The following is a 19,131-nucleotide window of genomic DNA, read 5'->3' on the forward strand; positions in this document are numbered from 1 at the left end:
CCACGGCCCTGCCACAATGACTCCAGTTTGTGACTCTGGTCTGCCTGGCAGCCTGCTCCACTGTGTTGGAGCGGGGCCACGCCTGCACAGGAAGTTCTGTGTATCACTCTGCGCCGCGGGCAGGAACCCTGCAAAGCCCTTCCTATGACTGATAAACAGTGTTTGGTTTGGATCAAGAGGAAAAATAAGGCGCTCAGGATAATAGAGGCGGATGGGGAAAACACACGGGACTCCAAAATGAGAGCAGAAGAAGATTATTGCTTTGAACCCCTGATGTGACAACTCCTCCAGGAACAATGAGCATTGGAGCGGAAATGGTGACATTGGGAAAGCAAGCTTCCTTCCACCCAGCTGCCGTCAAAGCGGAGGGCCACCGGGCGGGGATGGCGGGCACTGTGTTATGGCTGCGGGAGGACAAACAGTGCGGGTCAAGAAAGTCAGGCACCATCAAAGGACAAGATCTTAGGGCTCAGACGACTTCAGACAGGGTTGCCCCCAGGGAAAGGTGTTCCCTTGTGTCTACTGATGACATGAGACGTCTGAAAAAAAGAAAGAGGCAGATGATTAGGTTGCAGCTCCCAACCGTTGCATCCCTCTTTATCCAAAGAGGCATCACATTCTCTGTCCTTGTTACGCTGCTCCGGGTGGGTGGCGGGTCAGGGGTGAGCCCCTCCACCAGGACCGTGTGGGAAGAGACATCCATGTTTGACTAACTATGGGAGATTTTGTTTGCTGAGCAAGGGATTCAAGTGGAGGGAGAAAGCAAAGTCATTCAGGTCACTCGGAGGGAGTTTTTAGAGGCAGGTTGAAGGGGCGAGTAAGAGAAATCATGGCTGGTGAGAGGGAGAAAGTTGAAGGGGAATAGAAGAAACTCTTGGTGGGAAATCTAATCAGCTCTGAGGTACGAGCTGAGATTTTTCCCCCCCCACTCTCCAGGAAACGTCACTAAGGCTTTCCGTGAAACCCACGTGTCTTCCTCAGGCGCTATGGATGGACTTGTTTTCTGGAATGCTGATTTTGGACTCAGGTGGGTGTGAGGCGACAGCTGAGTTCGCCGCGGCCCACCCCAGCCAGGTCACACTTTTAAATAAATTGTTTCTGTGGAACTTCACATGCCAAGATCTCAGGCTTGCACAAAAGTGCCAACTTGGCGGGAATAAAGGGAAATGATTTCTTCCCTTATCTCCACTCCCAGAGCTCTGCAACTGTAGTTAAAGTTAGATGGTTTATTAGTAATTTAAGGCAGTACAGCACTTATTGAGAAATGCCGTGCTTTGTTTTTGACTCTGGCAGACCCATTAGGGAAGAATGGAGCTGTAAAAAGAGGAGTTGCTGGGCAGGGCTCAGAGCGAAAAACCAAAATAAACTCTGTGTCCCCAAGGGCCAGGCCCACTGAGGATAAGTAACGAACCCAGGTTGTCCCAGAGTAGATGTGGGTAAAGTCCGGGAAGTTCAAGGGCTGAAGAGAGGAAGGGCTGATAGCGAAGGGGGAGGAACGGAACGGGGCACGGTACAGACGTGGCTCCTGAGAGCAGGGATCAGAGCTGGCTGGAGAGCTAGGCTGGAGCCCACGTGGATGGGATGGAGTGTGGGACCAGCGAGGCCTCGGGAGCTGGCACAGCTGGATGTGCCTGATTATGCCACACTAACAAGTACACCCTGAAACTCCAAGGCCTCGCGCAACATACAATGTGAGTCCCGTTGCTGTAGGTTATCGGCTTTCTTGGGCAGTTAGCCCCCACGTGGTGACCGAAGGACTCAGGCTGCTTCTATCTTGTAGCTATGCCTTCTAGAACACACGACTTCCAAGGTCACTGCAGAAGGGGAAAGAGAGGATGGATCTGTACTGCCCGGTATGGGAGCCACTAGCCGCATGTGGCTGTTTAAGTTTAAATCAATTAAAATCAAAGAAAATTTAAAATCCAGGTCTGCAGTCCCACAAGGCTAGTGGTTTTCATAATGGACGGTGCAGATATGGGATGTTTCCATCATGGCAAAAAGTTCTGTTGCACAGAGCCGGTATAGGGGATCCCATGGGGGCTGTGTGGCCACTCTGGGAGGTGACCCACATCACTTCTGCCACATGCCATGGGCTGGAACCAGTCCTTTAACCCCAACCTCACTGTTACACAAGCTGGGATGTACTTGTGTGGAGAAGAAAGTGGGAGTAGTGTCTAGTCTGTCCCACAGAGGCTGGCCGGGACTGCCCACCCCACGTGGATTAACAGAGCAGGGGCCGAAGGGTGAGTCCTCTCCAGTTTCTTGTACCACCCGAAGGTGGAGTAGGAGCAGGGGACAGGGAGACAGGGGGAGAGAAAGCACTGAAAAGGACTGATGCTGAATTTTTCCCTAAGCTTGCTGAGTAGGAAATTAAGTCAGATTTTATCTGATTTAGAAAAATAAAGAAATCGAGCGTTTTTTCCACTTCAACTCCTCTTGGGCAACTTTTATCTGTTACGTGGTCCCGCCTGTGGAAGAGAATGAGGAACAACAAACACGTTCCTAAAGGTCAGTGCCGGATGCCCAGGCACGGGCCACACACCATGCATTCCTCCGCCGCCCGGAACACCCTGTCCTTTCTGCCTCGGAAGTGATGTGGATTGAGGAGCAAGGCACAGACTTTAAAATCCAGTAGGTCTGAGCTCCATTCCTGGAGCCGAAGTCGGGGTACCCCGAGCAGGACTGGGACGAGTGGGGCCTGGGCAGCCACATGCGGAGCCCACACTGTGACGGGAGGAGCGCAGAGGGTGCCCACTGGGGCGCAGAACCACGCCTCGGGGCACAGGGGCAGCAAGACCCTAGAGGGAAAGCAGGCCAGGATGTCAGAAGCGGGAAGATGACGGAAAATGCAGGCAGCACGGTGCAAGGCAGGTGAGAGCAAAGGGCTCGCGCTGAATTCTGCGTGCCTTGGAGGACAGGCTCCCACGCTGCCGGCCAGGAGGATGCAGCAGCCCAGGCCCCGGCAGACCCTCAACCTCTCCACGTCTGTTTTCCCGTCTTCCCCTGTGGAGATGATCCTTTGGGCCTCCGGTGGTTGCAGTGAAGATTAAAGGGCACCTCCCAGCTTTTCTTTCAGTCTTCCTTACTGTTGGTCTGTATTCTGCCCTATCTTTTAAGACCTAGGGAAAACCCTGCCTCCTTGTGAAGCTGGTGCCGTTTTCCTCTCAGACGTTCCTCAGATTATTATGAATTTCATAAAATTACAGTCTGGTTTTTAATTCTCATACAATTATCTCGCTACGTGGACATTTATTATCATTTTCTGCACTACTTTTTCTTGAGTGTGTGTGTATATATATATAGTTTCTCTAATTAGAATAAAAGAATAAGTAGGGAGATCTCGCAGAGTAGATTTACAGTAAGGCCTCAATGAGCTATCTTGCTAATTTGGAGAGACTAAGGGCCCTCACTGGCGGTGTGAGGTCTATTTTGGTCTGTGTATAATTCGCATGAGTTTTTATTGATAATTCAGCCATTACTGTGGGTCGTTATGTTAAAGAAACTCAGTTCAAAAAGCACAGGAAGTTATTCTTCTGAAAGAATGAATCTCAACAAAACTATGGTTTGTCTCTAGAATGTTGTGGATAATTCTGCCTAAAGCACCCAGAAGGACATTTAACAGAAAGTCCAGAGAGGGACAAGTAAGCAAAAGATCTGGTCTGTGGAGGAAGTGCTTCCATGCAGGGTTGGACTCCTCCGCCTGGAAAGCAGGGGCTGTGAGACGGGAATGAAGATGACGGGGAAAAGCTCGGCTCTGTCACAAAATCTCGAAGCACTAAGCTGAAGGACAGAGACCTGTAGAGTTTGAGGGAGGTCCATCTTGGTGACAAATAGAAGGAAATACTATTTAGTACACTAGGTTGTGAACATATGGAGCAAGTTATGCTGATGATGTCAGGGGAAATTATAAATAGAACCAAAATGAGTTCAGAGAAATTCGTGCATAATAAACCTTACTAATAGGGTCTTAAGGGAAAGTTGGGAATATTCTGTAGGCATTGCTAGTCCTTTGAGAACACTGTCATATAGGAAAACTATGACAGTCCCTCATCAGACGTCTCCCAGCACTGTGTCAGAGACAAACGCCGATATGGGCATCACTGGCTTAACACTCTATGGTATTCATTAGGTTCTTATCTCTTTCTACCTTGGAGTCAAGAGCCTTGGGGCTTGTCTACACTGAATGGGATTAAGTGAGTTTAGAGGCAATGGGAGAGTTGATTGAAAAAATGGTTTACGTTTCCAGGAGAAAAGATATTTTATCAATACTAAATAATTTGTAAACACAGACAACCTTCCCCATTCCAAATCACCCGGATGAATCAGTCGTGGCATTTCTTCAACCCCCAAAGCAGTACATATGGCCTCAATGTGTGCCGTTAGATGTGTATTGCTGTCAACCCCTAGAAACTGATCTTGCCGCTGAGACAGGAGTCAGTCTGTTTTAAGCCACATTCAAGTAGAAAATGTGTGAGAGAAAGGAAGCAGACAGGGCCTGCTGTCCTAAACATAAAGAGAAGAACTGATCTGACTAGAGACAAGAAGGGTTGCAACTGAGAGGGGCTTTAGATGGTCCAGGGTAGACCTGTCCCTCAGTTTGTGGCTCAGGACAGAGGTCTGAGGAGGGGCCATGGCCGTCAGAGGACAGGGCGGGGTGTGGAGGTGGGGCCACAGCCGCCTCTTGCCTCCCATCCAGGCCTCCCCAGACTAAACTATTTTCATGCTGTGAGGATTAGCTCGTCTGAGTCCCGGGTGAAGGATTGTGTATATTGATGCTTGAAATTGAGGCTGAAATGACTCCAGGAGTTTGTTGGAAATACCAGCATTAAATAAAAAGGTGTAGGTTTAAAAACAATTCGAAGAAAGTTTGGTCACTCCTGCATTTGGAGCAAGCGTTCAAGGAGATCTTGGAAAGCAGGTGACTGATCAAGATGATGGATAATAGTACTTGCCTTAAGAAAGCAAAAGATGCTTTCTGCTCCCCTCCCCACAAAGGAAGGCTTTTCCCCATAGGGAGAGCACTGGGGCACTAGCACGAGTCCTCCACTCTGACTTGTTAACCTCTTCTATTCTCACTGACAGTAGAGTTCTCACTGTCACAATCTTTCCCCGCTTCGCGCTCCAGGAGGAGATGGAGGAACCTTGCACAAGATTGGCAGATCATTTGTCTGTTATTTTTCAAATCTGGCACTCACGATTGACATGTGATAAGGACCAGCCCAAACACCTCCACTAGGGAACCCCTTGCCAATATGGTGCCATTTCAGTCTTGTTTGACCTTGACCTACAGTAAGAACTACATCTTCTGTCACGACCCCAGGACACACCCATACACACAACTAAAATACAGGTTTCATAAATAGTTCTTAGCCTCACTGCATGAGAGCCACTTGGTTATTTTCTATTCTAATTAGTCATTTCTGTGAATGCTAGTCACCACACTCAATGTTTTTATTACCCACCAATGGTTCATGACCTGTAGTGTGACAATCCTTAGCATGAGAAGAATGCATACCATTGGCTCACTCTTCACACACGCTGTGTTCTGGTGGGCTACTCAGAGCCTCCAGGCTCGCCCAGAACTGAGTCACCAGTTGCATCTGATAGATAATGGTAGCTCACTTTTGTCCACTGCAGCTGCCAACGGGGCTTCCCCCTGGGCTCCCTCTCCTTACAGGAACCCCTGAAGGCAGCACTTTCAACCCACCTGTGCTCCTGGTTGGAGTGATGAAATAGACCAAGGAACCGTCCTGTGACCGTGACCACTTCCAGATCTGAGGTCGGGAAAACATTCGCTCTTTGTTTCTCTGTGGGTTTTAAATCTTTCCATTTTGTAAATAATGTAAAAATCAAGTTTGCAAATGTCATGAAATAACTTGCAGACACATGGACATAATCAAGTTGTACCCAAAGCATAGCCTCATGCCAGTTGATAGATTTAGTTGCAGGATAGATGCATAAAAATATTAGACAGACAGTCAGGTAGGCAGACAATGAGATGGTTATATATGACAAAACCTCAATTAACTTACACACAACTAATAAAAACTCTTAAATAATTATGTTGTTATTTATGCACTCACTTTTCTTGAACACAAATAAATGAGAACAAAAGCTGGCAACAGAATTTTAAAATATCTGCAGTACCTTACAGTTCATATCCGCCCCAATTTCCAATGTCTCCCACACTCACAGGGCGTCCAATAAGAATGAATACTCATAACAGAGGAATGAAAGATGCTGAGTCCTTGAGTGAATTAGTGAAAACCAGAGGCAATAAACTGATACTTTCCAGAAAGATTTTTTTTAAAGATTTTATTTTTTTCCTTTTTCTCCCCAAAGCCCCCCAGTACATAGTTGTATATTCTTCGTTGTGGGTCCTTCTAGCCGTGGCATGTGGGACGCTGCCTCAGCGTGGTTTGAGGAGCAGTGCCATGTCTGCGCCTAGGATTCGAACCAACGAAACACTGGGCCGCCTGCAGCGGAGCGCACGAACTTAACCACTTGGCCACAGGGCCAGCCCCCAGAAAGATTTTTTAACAAGGACTGAACCAAAGGAGATTTGATCTAGTTAAGCAGAAAACTGAATTTCAAAGTGTTCCATCCATTGAAAGAAGAGGCAGAAGAGAAGTAGCATTTACAAAGAAACTACTAAGTGATAGTTTCACAGTTAGCACCCACAGCTGCCTAGTGAGTTGTGGCTAATTTTCCCATCCTGAAGACAGCAAACGAGGACTCGGGGCTCAGCTCTCACCATCAGTCAGTGGCAAGAATAAAACAACAGTTACTGGGCTCAAAGCCCAAGCAAGAAGTTGAACTACGCCGCAGAACCTCCGCGAGGAGAGTTTACTCAGGCTTCGCTGTGTCTTTAGTTTTCATGTGTTGATGAATTTTACTCCATAAATTAAAACTTCTGCTCATTTCATGGTGATGATATAAAATAAATCCAAATTCTGGATCCCCAACCAAAATGTCATTGAGGGCCCTTGTGTCCTCACCCTCTGTTGATAGCAAACTGTGCGTCCCCTGTGGGACCCTCCTGGTGCTGGCCTCTCTGCCCTGCTTTTGCTGGGTCCACGGGCCACTCCAGCCTCCAGCGTCCATGGCGCCCACCCTTCCCGTGCAAGCTTACGTCCTCAGAGTTCCCCAAGGCCTGCACCTGGGCCAGGTAGGCCAGGCCCTCAGTTAGCTCCTGCAGTTCTCGTATCTGAACTCAGTCTCTCTTTCCCACTAATGGATCCTTCAGGGAAGGGGGTTCACAATGACTAAAGGTAAATGAGGGTTGGAGCACATTTAAGATGCTCATAACAGGACCATGATCATTCTGGACCGAATAACACCTGTTTGGCCACTATTCAATTCTCTCCAACTCAGTGTGCTGCAGCAAAAGCTGGCCTCGCCTCTGCACAAGATTGGGCAAGGATGTCGCTGGGCCGGCTCCTCCCTGAGCAAGCTCAGGACTCAGCTCCCCACGTGGATGGTCAACTCTCTCTAGAAAGACACTTTATTTAAAACCCTATTGGTGTGCTGGTTCTGTGAATTCTGCTTAATTCAAACGCTGGACAAACTTCTCTGGCATGGCACAGGTGAATCTTCAGGTCGTGCTCGAAATGCAGTTCTTGCCGCACTCTCCCCTCCGAGACCAGGTGAACTTGAAAGGCATCAGCATAGGCCAGCTTCCTCAGAGGTTTCTAAACTCCCGCCTTTCCCGTCAGGACTGCTGACAAAAGGCAAGACCCTCCAGAAAGGTGCAGACGGAGGTGTAGACCCGGCTCCCGGAGAGCCAGGGGCAATTCTGAGGATCACTGGCCTCTAGGGCCCAGGCCTCGCCCCCGAGGGAGGGGGTGGACGGCGCGGTTTGGGATCCTGTTCCTTTAATGTTCCTGTTCACTGAGGCTTTTCTATCTTTTCATTTTCATACTGAAAAGATTCGTTTTGAATGCTGCAGTTTCAGGTTGAAAATATAAGGAGAACCTTCCTGAGTTTGGAATGAAATGCAGTAGGTCGCATTGGCAGGCTTCCCCTCCGGGACCTCGCAAAGGGAGCCTTGAGGGAGGACGCCGGCAGCGGCACCTTCTGAGGCCGTGGCCACCGGGCACCCTGCGGCACGCTGCTGTGGATTCTAATTTTCCAGTTCTTTTCTGAGAAAAGCCGCTTGCCTTTTTGTCTCATAATCACAGGGAAGGGGAGACACGCCGTGGGAAAGAGCAGCGTCTGGTGCTCCTAAGTAATTACTCAGAATGAAAGGTTTGCCGGCAGATAAGTAGCACTCGGGGAAAAAGGGAGGTCAAGAAGAGGCCAAAAAGAGAAAAACCGCAATTTCTCTAGATGCTACCAAAAGAAAGCCAGACAAGTGTTTAGTTTGGGCATTGTGGGTGCCCAAACAACCAGGTAAAGCATTTAAAGTCCAGCTAAAATAACTATTTTGAATTTGCAATGCTGAACTGTTGGGCATTTTCCGCCCCCAGAAACCTCACAATAATGAAAGTCTATCTCTGGGCCGCAGAGATACGTTGGAGATTTCTTTGACAACATCTTTTTGGAGACTTTCATGATGGAAAGTAAATTGTGCCCCATTGCTTCAAAAATGCTGATTTCATAAATTCCCCATTTTTTGGTATGACTCCCAGATACAACTTCACATATTTCCTGTTCTTAAAGAAACGTCTGAATTTACAGCACAGCCAACTGAAATTTATGGTCTTCATTCATGGGTGTCTTTGGCCAAAAGGAGACCAGCCCTGCAGAGAAGGCCAGGCCGGGCTCCACTTTGGGGAAGGCCGTTCCCAGAGGCCCCCACAGCCGCATGGTACAATTAGAGGGCAGCAAAGGTTCCTGCCCTCTGGCTTTCTAGGTCTTGCCATACAGTTATTTGACTTACCTCGTGTCATTCCTGAAAGAGAGGACAATTCCGTCTTGGTGAGAGGAAGTGGAGACGGAGGGAACCGTTCTCTTCATGGGAATGACGTTGTCACTATTCTTGCAGGGATGACACTTGTGACCTTGAAGACAAGTGATTAAGAGTTTTGTTCATTTTCAAGCTCTTAATGCCACCTTTCCAAGTGGTCAGAAACAAAACGTTGGTATCGTTAATACATTAGAAAAGGAGTGGAAAATCATCAGTTCTCTGCAAATATAGTCCTCCTTTCCTCTCCCCAAGTTTGCGTGATAGATGCCGCGACTCCTGGCTCACTTGACTGGGATCCCCTTCAGGGGGCATTTCCAAGCAAGCAGATTACCGCTGGTCCTTGCCCTAAAGAGCACTCTTTACCTGAGCAGCTGTGTCAGGCCCCTGCTGCTGCGAAGGGCCCTCGGGAACTAGAGAGCAGGAAGGGGGTGTTGCTGTCAAGGTCACTAGTCTTCCACCTGCAGTCAATTCTGCTGCCGACTTAGGGGACCCGTGCGAGCCCCTGGGCAGCCCCAATCTGCAGGAGGGAGTTACCTCTGACCCTCGGACAGCTCCCTCCTGCCCTGGAAAACCCAGCACTCCCTCTTTGTCTCCCATTCCCCCACAAGAACCGCCCTTGCTGAGGCCAACTCGCCTCCCCCGCTTGGAGGAGAAAGAAGTGAACAACTTTTTCTATAGGGCATGACGGAGGAGGGCAGAAACATTTTGCCACTTACATCCTGTATACCACTTGGATCAAATCTTGAAATTATTTCCTTGGCATTCAAAGAACAGAATCTTAGCTCCTCCATCCACCATAGTTTTTGAAAGACGTATCAGAGATGTAGCCAAAGTTTCATCACTTTGCTAAATTCCTAAGCTACACTTCTCAGTTACAGGAGACGGTTTTAAAATTGGTGCAGGAGAGTTTCACCATTTTATTTCTATCATGTATATAAATATCTGTTTATTTATATCAATATACAGATGCCATCAATATAGATTATTTGCGTTAGCAATACACTCTAGTCTCTGAAAATCAGAGCAGTTCTACACTAGCAAAGCTGGAAATGTTCTAGGAGGGCAAAAGCGTAACAGTGAAGGTGAGCCAGCCTGAGAATCTTGCTGCTCCAGGGGCTGGAGAAATCCGCAGGCTCTGGGCACGGAGGGATGAATGGCCAATGCTCCAATGTTCACGATGCTCCACACCACACAATGGAAACTCTGCAGGTTTGTGCCCATGCAGGACGCAGCGCTTGCTAAGAAAAGACTGAACATCCCTCGATGGCTAAGGAAAAGGAGAAGACAGAAGCTGGTCGCAGATGCCGCAGAGAGGACTCCGCTGAAAAAAGGCTAACAGTCCCACGACCCAGAGAACTTCAGTCTGAGGGACAAGCTGAGGCCGCAGCCCCAGGGGCTCTGCTTTCATTGGTCTTGGGGGGGACCCAGGCCCCCGCATTTGTGGAAAGTTCCCCAGGTGACTCCAACGTGCAGCAGGTTGAGAACTTCTGGTTTAGAGCATAAGTAGTAAATCAAATACAGTTCCCACCGTGGTGTGACTCGTCATTTTAACAAATCCTTCTGCTGCCTTCAAAGGGCCCTGAGTTCCTCATTCTTAATAAGAGAAAATAAAATACAAACTATCCCGAGTTACCATTCCTCACTTATCAGATTGGTGAGAGTCCAAAGATTTGACAACGCATCCTGTGGGGAGTTGTGGAAAAATGAGGCTCTCACATAGCGAGGGTGGTAAGAACGATACAAGCCCACGGAGGGTGGTTAGCAATATCCAGTAAAACTCCAAGTGCATTTACTCTCTGACCTGGCAATTCTACTTCTGGGAGTTTATCCCACAAGAGGAAAATTGCATACATACAAACTGACACATTTACCAAGTGACTCATTGCAGCGTTGTTTATAATAACAGAAGACTGGAAACGACCCAGGTACCCATCTACAGGAGCCAAGGCGAATAAACTGTGATACCGCTACACAGGGGAATACTATGCAGCTATGAAAAACAACAAGAGCACAGTCTAAAGAGAGATGTGGAAAGATCTCAAAGACTTAAGGGAAAAGGGACGGTGTGGGAGGGTGGGCGGTGGGTGAAATGGGTGAAGGAGGTCAAAAGGTACAAACTTCCAGTTATCAGAAAAAGTCGTAGGGATGGGGACTATGGCTGACAATACTCTATTGGATAATTAAAAGTTGCTAAGAGAGTAGATCTTAAAAGTTCTCATTACAGGAAAAATTTGTAACTGTTTGTACTGAGGGATGTCGAGTAGAACTTCTAACAATCATTTCACAACATATGCAAATATTGAATCATTATGTTGTATCCCTAAAGCTAATGTAATGTTATATGTCAATTATATCTCAACAAAAAAAGTAAAACTAAATTTTCAAAAGGAAAGGTGCAGACAATATACTAAGAATTGGGGGAGGGCAAGAACATATTTGCTCACATTTACATAAAGAAACACTGGCATAATATACAAGAAGCAAATAAAAGAGGTTACTTAGAGGGAGGAAGTAATGAGGTGGCAGAGAGCAGGGTGGGAGGGAAGAGGAGTGGAGTCAGACTTCTCGATCTATACTTTTTTATCCTTGACTTTTGGATCACATAACTATATTGCCCCTTCCAAAAATCAAACAAAAAAAAAAAGTCCTGAGTTAAACACAACCACACACACACAGGGTGACCAGATATAGACATCTACACTGGACTAGTCTTACTTGATGATTAGCGTCACGATTCTGGTACCCAGAAAGCACAAAATCAATTCCCCTTCAGATCTTTGCTAACAAAGATTTTCTTCTTTTTTGGGTTGGTGAGCTCTAAGTCAAGAGTTTAAAAAATTGGAATAGAATTATTAGCATTCATAAGATGCGTAAGAGTTGAAGAAATTTAGAAATAAATCATCCTACTCATTTCTCTTTTAGATAAGGACGCTGACGTTCAGAAAGATTCGGTCACTTGCCCAAGGACCCACCAGCAGAGGCAGAGGCTGCTCTGGAAGCCGACCCTCCTGCCCTAGGCCACCACTCTGGGTTCACTCCTAGGTCCCCCAGCAAACGGAAGACGGACTCTAAGACGGCCCTCAAAACGTTGTTAGCTCTAGACTAGAGACTCTTTTAAGGAGACATGAAGCAAGGAACTGAAATAGTTTTAGCCTGGAGATGGAAAACAAGGAGAAATTTAATAAAAGTGAATCTTATATCATGTCTAATAAGTTAGAAAGGCAGCAGCTGTTCTCAATCTTTAGTGAAGAGGGAACTAAAATTTATGCCACTACACGAGGCATGAGATCAAAAGAGGAAATTCCTAATCTGGTCATAGACAAAGATATCATCAAAGAAGGCTGTGATGTTGCCTTCACTGGAGGTCTTTAAGGAGCGATTTTTCTTTCCCTTTGTAGTTCTTCCTAAATTACATCTCACTTAGCACATCTCTACAGTTTGAGAAGAAGCTGAGCTCACCTGAGACACCGGTACCCACGTCATCGACCAAATCCTGATTGTAAAGGCTGTGTGCGCACCTTCAGCCCTTTGGCGGAGAGAGGTAGTGTCCTGTGCTAAGAGCAGCTCCCCACCGATCTTTGATGTGGGGGCATGTGGTTGGAGTGCAGAGTGTAGCAGACTGCGTGGTGGTGAAGAGTGTGCGCTCTGAGATCACACTGCCTGCTCCACTCTCAGTTCTACCACTCGTTAGCTGTCAACCTGACAAGTGACCAAAGCTCTCTGTAAAATGTGGATATCCTACTCCACTTAGCACACTGCTTGGCACACTGTAGGCTTTCAAGAAATGTGTTTTGTGGCAGAGCCTGCTGTATTCCTCTTCCTTGTTGGCGCACTGCTAGACTGTCCCAGCATCTCTGGTGCCTTGGCAGGTTGCACTGACTGAGTTCAGACCAGTGGGAAGTAGGAGGAAGTGACGTGTGAAGCCATTTAAGACTTCCTGCACATCTTCCTTCCTGCTCTTTCCCCTTCCATCTCGATACAGATGAACATGGAGACCTTGGAAGCCAGTAGTTGAAAATGGTGGTGCCATAAGAGGAAAAGAGCCGGGGTTTGAATCATTGCTTAGAGAAGAGCTATTCACTGACCAGGAGAACCTGTTCAGCAGTTTTACATGAGAGACAAGCAAACTTCATTCCATTGAGCCACTGGTGTCTCAGGCTGGAAGGTCACAGCGACTAGCATCATCACAACTTGTCTAGAGAACCATTAACGACAGTGAACTTGGGGGCGACTTCTTTGGTCTAGCATGAATTGATGTTTCTTTCCATGCTCTAGCTGGACACTGAAACCACTGGCCATTCTCCACACGACATCAGCCTTGGTGAGGTGGCAGGAGGTACCCCATGCAGCACAGGAAAACTTCCCCTGCCTATGAGTAAATATTTGCTGAGAGAATGAATGACCTTCATGCCAACTCTTATAGACACGAAAGGCTACCTTCTGTGTTACATACTTTACTCGTACTAAATACTAACTTGAATCAGATAGTATTTGTTTCTGTGTGAGCCATTTCTTATATAAAACTTTTTGGCACTGGATATTATTTAATTAACATGAAACAATATGCATCAGCATTGACAAAGAAGTTGGTATATTAAGCTGAAAATTTCCCCTTTCCCTAGCTGCCAGATTCCTGATCATTGAGTGTCCTCCACCTCTGAAGCAGTGGCTGAAGATGAGAGCACAACTTCCATTCGACTCCTCTGCCACATGCCTTCTTCATGATCATATGGCAGTCCCATGGGAAACCACGTTGGTCACTCTCTGCCATGCTCTTCCGGGGTGCTCCAGCAGCTTACATGTCATGAGCCTTTTTCAGCTTCATGCCTGCTTTTGTCTTAATGTTCCACATGTGAATCGCATGCTGAGCAGCGCTGCTGGGCTGGGGAATCTTTGTCCTAACCCCTTGAAGTCCATCTCTTTCTCAAGCATGTCGTGCTCTGTTTCCTGTCAGTAGCAGAATTGCTTTTAACTTCCTGTGAAACACATTTTTCTCAGACAAATTCAAAGGCATCCCTCCACGCCCTCTCTTGATGGTTATGAAAATAACTGGATGCTGAGATGGATGGATGCTGGTCTTTATCAGAGCACTAGAAACCTCAGAATCTTTGAGAGCCTTGGAGACGAGGCTTCAGGAGTCCAGAATCCAGATCAGGTGGCCTTCCGGATGGTCAGCGGTGCTCCCCGACCAACATTCCAAGGAGTCACATTGAGAAAGTTATACTACGCAAGCAAAAGCTAAACCTTTCAGACCACTTTCTCATAAATAGTTATTAAAAAGAAATCAAATAACAGAAGATTTATGCAACATTTGCCTTTTCCATTTAGAAAATCTGAAAAGTCTAATTAGAAACTTAGTTCAATCAGGTTTTATCAACATCTTGAGTTTGAGATAATATTTTCATGGAAAATACAATTTTTCTTTATTTTTTCTTTTCTCTGATGATCATGGACATTTTGCCTGACTTTACCAGGCTATAGACATTGCCTGCTTCACACCATTGATGACTAGTCTGTGATCGGCTGAAAGAGTATGTGCCTTGTCTGTGATTGGCTGAGAGAGTATGTGCCTTGTCTGTGATTGGCTGAGAGAGTATGTGCCTTGTCTGTGATTGGCTGAGAGAGTATGTGCATGGGCTTTCTTAAAAGAAGCAGCATTTGAGGTCAGGATGACAGCATTTGTTCGCTCAGGCAGCAAGCCCAGCCAATTGGCAATGACCCTTTGACAATAAAATATTAATAGGAAGAAACAGTCTTTTTATCATCTAAGGTACGTGTAGCAGATTCACTGAGGAACTTTCTTCACTCCCTTATTCATTCATACCACGTGGAATACATTAGATTCCATCTGCTTCTAACCCTGTAGGGAGAAATCATGGTGGCTCTTATCCAGCGCGTCTTGGCAGGCTCCAGCTATACATTGTTATTTGATTAAGGATTTGGCATCTGAGCTAAGGTAAGCCTTTTTATGGTGTTATCCAGAATGGACTTCCTAGTAAATGACATAGTCCTCAAAGAATTTTTCCAGAGAGGCTGTCATACGGCTTTTCTGTGGGGAGAGATTTTGCGTGTAGCCTGCTTATTTTGTAGACCTGGTAGGAAACCGCTAGCCACTCCAGCATTTCTTAAACTGGGACTTGGACCGCCTGGCTGCGAGGGTGGGAAAATCCGCAGAGGTTCTCTAAGAGCCGGAGAGCTATCTGGTGGGAGTCGGTGTCGGGAGCCACAGATTGTAGAAGAATGAATAGGAAGAAGCTGAAATTCCATATCTTCTGGGCCCTGCTCCTTCTGCCCCATTCTGCCCAGATTTTAGAATTGGCTGCAATGATGAGAGGAAGGATAGAGGGGAAATGATCCAAACAGCTGTCGGCCGTGGCAAGGCTGGAAGAAGAGCTAAGGAGCCTTTTGGGAAGTGGAGGGCTGTCGAGTGATGAGAGATGTGTGGAGTCACAGGGTTCTGCCCAAAAGGACCCAGGGAATTGTAAGGACTCCGCCTGTTCAAGAGGCCATCAAGTCACTCGAGGAGACTGAGTCAGTCCCACGCGGTCAGGCGCACTCCCCCTGGAGAGCTTACTGCCGGGAGGAAACCGGTGCCGCTCTCCTGAGCAAGTCACTTGAAGAGGTGGAGCCAGAAGACCGACTGCAATCTTGGCCTGAAACTCAAACCAACTGGCTCCATTTCCTTTCCAAATCCACTTTCACTGCACATCACCCAAAATATTTCCTCCAGTTCAGCAAGACAAGAGCTCCCAGAAGTTAGGCACTAGAGATATTGGAAGCTATCTGTAGGGCCAGCGGTTAATTTCCCTTCTGCAAATGAAGACGCCGTGGCGCTGCCTGGGAAGAGTTTCACCTGGGACAGCAGAGCTGTCTCAAGCATTTCAGACTGCCGGGTTCCAAATGGAGGAGCTGCACTCCCCAGACTATAAGAACTTTCCAGGCGGAGTTTTGCAAAGTCCCAGCTCCCTGGTCAGTGTGGTCAGAAACACCCTCATCTACCAAGGGAAGGAGGTGCCCCTCCCCCAGGCTCTGGAGTCCCCAAGGCTCCCTGTGGTCCAGGCTGCAGGCAGGTGCTCCACCAACAGGGACTCCGAGCGGCCGGGAGAGCAGCTGCTCGTCTTGCTTCTCACTCCGTAGGAGCTGGAGACATAAACGACACAGCATTTGAAATGCTCTAGGAACTTTTTTTTAGTTTTTGAAATTATTTTTTCTCTTTTAGCTCCATCTCCCTGAGCTCCACTTACCCTACACGCTGAAAGAGAAGTGAGAGAGGGCAAGTTCATTTTCCGAAGTTGTGTTTATAAATTTCTATCCTTGAACAACGATGTTTTAAAAGTTAGGGCGGATGATTCAACCTTCCAAAATCTCTACTCTCACGTCAACTCTATTTTTAGAGCCACATTGGAGTATCTGGTGGTGAGAAAGAATATTTGAAATGAGGGATTTCTCAGAAACCAGGCTGTGTGGTCAAACCAGCCTCTGCTCTCGTAGCAGTGAGCACCCACCTCGGTCAGCTCTGGTGTGTGGAACAGGACTCTGTCTGCACCTGTCTGGAAGGCTCCTACATGCTTCCCTCCGACTCTCTGTGCATCTCTCTCTGGCTTCCTGCCGTCACCTTCACCGACTCTGGTCCCTGGAGCGATTGAAAACACAGGCTTGGGGGTCATGCGGGTTCCACCACTGACCAGCCAGTGGCTTGGTGCATGTTACCTAAATTCTCTAACTTTTGCTCTCCTGCTTCATAGTAAATGCTCTGTAAATCTTAGCCATTATTAATTTCAGTCTTTCTGCAGATTCTGAACCGAATGAGAAGTAGGCGCAGGAATCAGATACAGATCCAAAAATCAGATGATTGTAAGCAAAGCTGAGATGGAGATCAAGGCAAAGTTTCCAACCGCTTTTTCTTAAGCTGAGCCTTGGAAGTGCACTCAAGGGGAGAGTTAGGGCTGCAGAGCGACCACTGCCCAGCAGCCACATGGACACCTGTGGCCTGCAAAGCACCTTGTCGAGGAGAGACTGCCCAGGAGCCCAACTGAGTGCAGTGGGCCGGGTCCCCCCAGGTTTGTTCACCACCTGGAAGCAGAGGTGATGGGGGAAGGCAGGCAGGTTCCAGGTGAGACAGAGAGAGCGAGGCTGTGCATGAGAGAACACTCATCTTGTGGGTGAGCAGGACCACAGGAGGAGAAGAGGATGCTCCTTCTCCAGTGCGTGGCCGTGTGTTTATTACTGTTCTCCTCTTTGGCTGAGGGTAACTCCACGATGACCCTTCTTAGCAAAGAGAGCCTTTAGCTCCCTTCAGATAGCTACAAAAACCCCCAGGGATGAGCGCTCAGGAAGGGAGTGGACAGCGGAAACTGTCGTTAGGAGGTTGTCCCCTTGGACACACATGGCGTTTGCCAGCCTGGGCCTCCTTTCTCCCCGCCCCTTCTCTCTTGCTCCACATCCCCCTTTCCAAAGGGTCCTTTTTTCTCATTTGGCGTCTCTGAGCCCCTAAATTTCACTCTGAATAACTTGCTCTTTTTCCCTTGGTTGATTTTTCCCTTTCAAAACAAAAAGTCCTTCAAGTGACTGCACTCCCACCAGAAGAAATATTCCCAAGTGCTCTCAGCTCTGAAAAACAGAAAATGCTCCAAAATACAACCCATTGTTAGGCTGCCGAGAGCTTCTGCCGGGGGTGGGAAGTGGGGAAGTGAGGGCAGGCAAGGGCAGTGGGGCTCCTTCAAAGGCCTCTCCATCTGGACAGGGCAGTGCGTGGGGTGTTTGGAAAACGCTGGGCACAGGAAATGTGAGTTCTTAAAAAACAAACAAACAAACAACAAAAGAAAACGTCATTGTTATCCAAAAGTGATCTGAGTGGAACCACATGTGTCTTCTGGGGGAACAGAGCCCTGGGCTTGTTCTTTTTGCACCCGCCGAGCCGCCCCACCCTGAACTCAAAGCAGGCTGATCTGGGCAGACCCCCGCTGCAGACTTCCTGGGCCAACTCCCAGCTTTGTCCTTCTCACCAGGGCTCCCTCCCTTTCTGTGAAACCCCCTCACAACATAAGCTGTTGGATGAGCTCCTTCACCAACCTGTAGATGAGTGATGGCCCTCTTGGGCGAGGCTACAATCTCATCCAGTAAAGATTTCAGGCAGTAGTGGGATTTGGGCCGAGAGAAGAAGGAGCCAAAGTATGGGACTCGGCCACCAGGCTATGTTCAGGGAGCCCTGAAATGTCCTCTGCAAAGCCAGTCTCCTTTAGAATGTGGTATGAACCTGGAGGGGCTTTGGTCTGAGGACCTGCTTTCTGCAGTGTTCTCCATTTCCCGGTCCAAGCTGCCTCTGTGACAACTTGTATTTGGGGAAAAAAAAGTAAAAAGTTAACTTTTAACTTTGGTGCCTGGGCCTGGGGGTCCTGGCTTATTGCTGCCTTTTACCACGGGAATGTTAGGATCATAGAGCCTTAGAGCTAGAAGATGACCATGGAGCTTACTCAGGCCAGCCTTTCCATCTTTCAGACAAGGAAGCACAGTCTGACTCTCAGGGACAAGTGGCCCTGGCCCCCTGACTCCCCCAGGCGCCTCTCTCCCTGGCCACACCTCTCACTGCAGCTGTCCTTGGTTTGTGCTACGTTCAGTTCTGTCGGTAACGTCTGTAGCATTGTAATGGTGCCTGTGGGTCTCCCCTGATAAAGTGTGATGTCACCCATGCCCTCTGCACACAGTGTGTGCTTAATAAATACGTTTTGACTGACAGGCACTACAACCTGTAGAAAACTCACCCGATGTCCCACTAGGCCAGACATGCCCTTCTTGGGTGATCTTCCTTCCAAACCCCTAAAAGCGTCCTGCGATGCTCTCCAGATGTTCCTTGGAAGAAGCCAGGAGGACCGAGCTCCAGGGGGGAACAGAAGCTAGAAGCCGCCAGCCTTGCGAGCCTGAGGCCTCAGAGCTGTCTTTGCACAGAGTTGCCTCAAGCCAAATGAGAGTTTCTGGAATTTGGATACACGACACAGACTCAACATTGTTGATCGGACAGGGTGTCAACATAGTTCATGGAAAAAATATTTCAAGGAAAAGAGCATTTGCCAATTTCCCTGAGTGATAAACAAGCCAACAGAAATTAAACAGGGAACCCCAGGGGTACTTGCCAGTAAGCTGGAGTCAGGTCAGCCGTTCCTCCCCAGTACCTGCTCTTACTCTGTGCCATAAGGATGCACTCATCCGGAGGGAGGGCTGACAGC

The 19,131-nt window shown here is 47.8% G+C and overlaps 1 long non-coding RNA gene across 1 annotated transcript; it reads right to left on the reverse strand.

The window, feature by feature from the left end:
* Positions 1 to 252: 252 nt before the first annotated feature.
* LOC123286835 (uncharacterized) lies at positions 253 to 18,859 on the reverse strand. Its single transcript, XR_011504867.1, has 3 exons — positions 18,670 to 18,859; positions 8,882 to 9,002; positions 253 to 539 (listed from the first exon to the last, which is right to left on the reverse strand). It is a non-coding gene; the product is annotated as an uncharacterized lncRNA (long non-coding RNA).
* Between the last annotated feature and the right edge of the window lie 272 nt (positions 18,860 to 19,131).

The sequence above is a fragment of the Equus asinus genome, chromosome 7 (assembly GCF_041296235.1).
Source record: "Equus asinus isolate D_3611 breed Donkey chromosome 7, EquAss-T2T_v2, whole genome shotgun sequence".
In the NCBI taxonomy this organism is placed as follows: domain Eukaryota; kingdom Metazoa; phylum Chordata; class Mammalia; order Perissodactyla; family Equidae; genus Equus; species Equus asinus.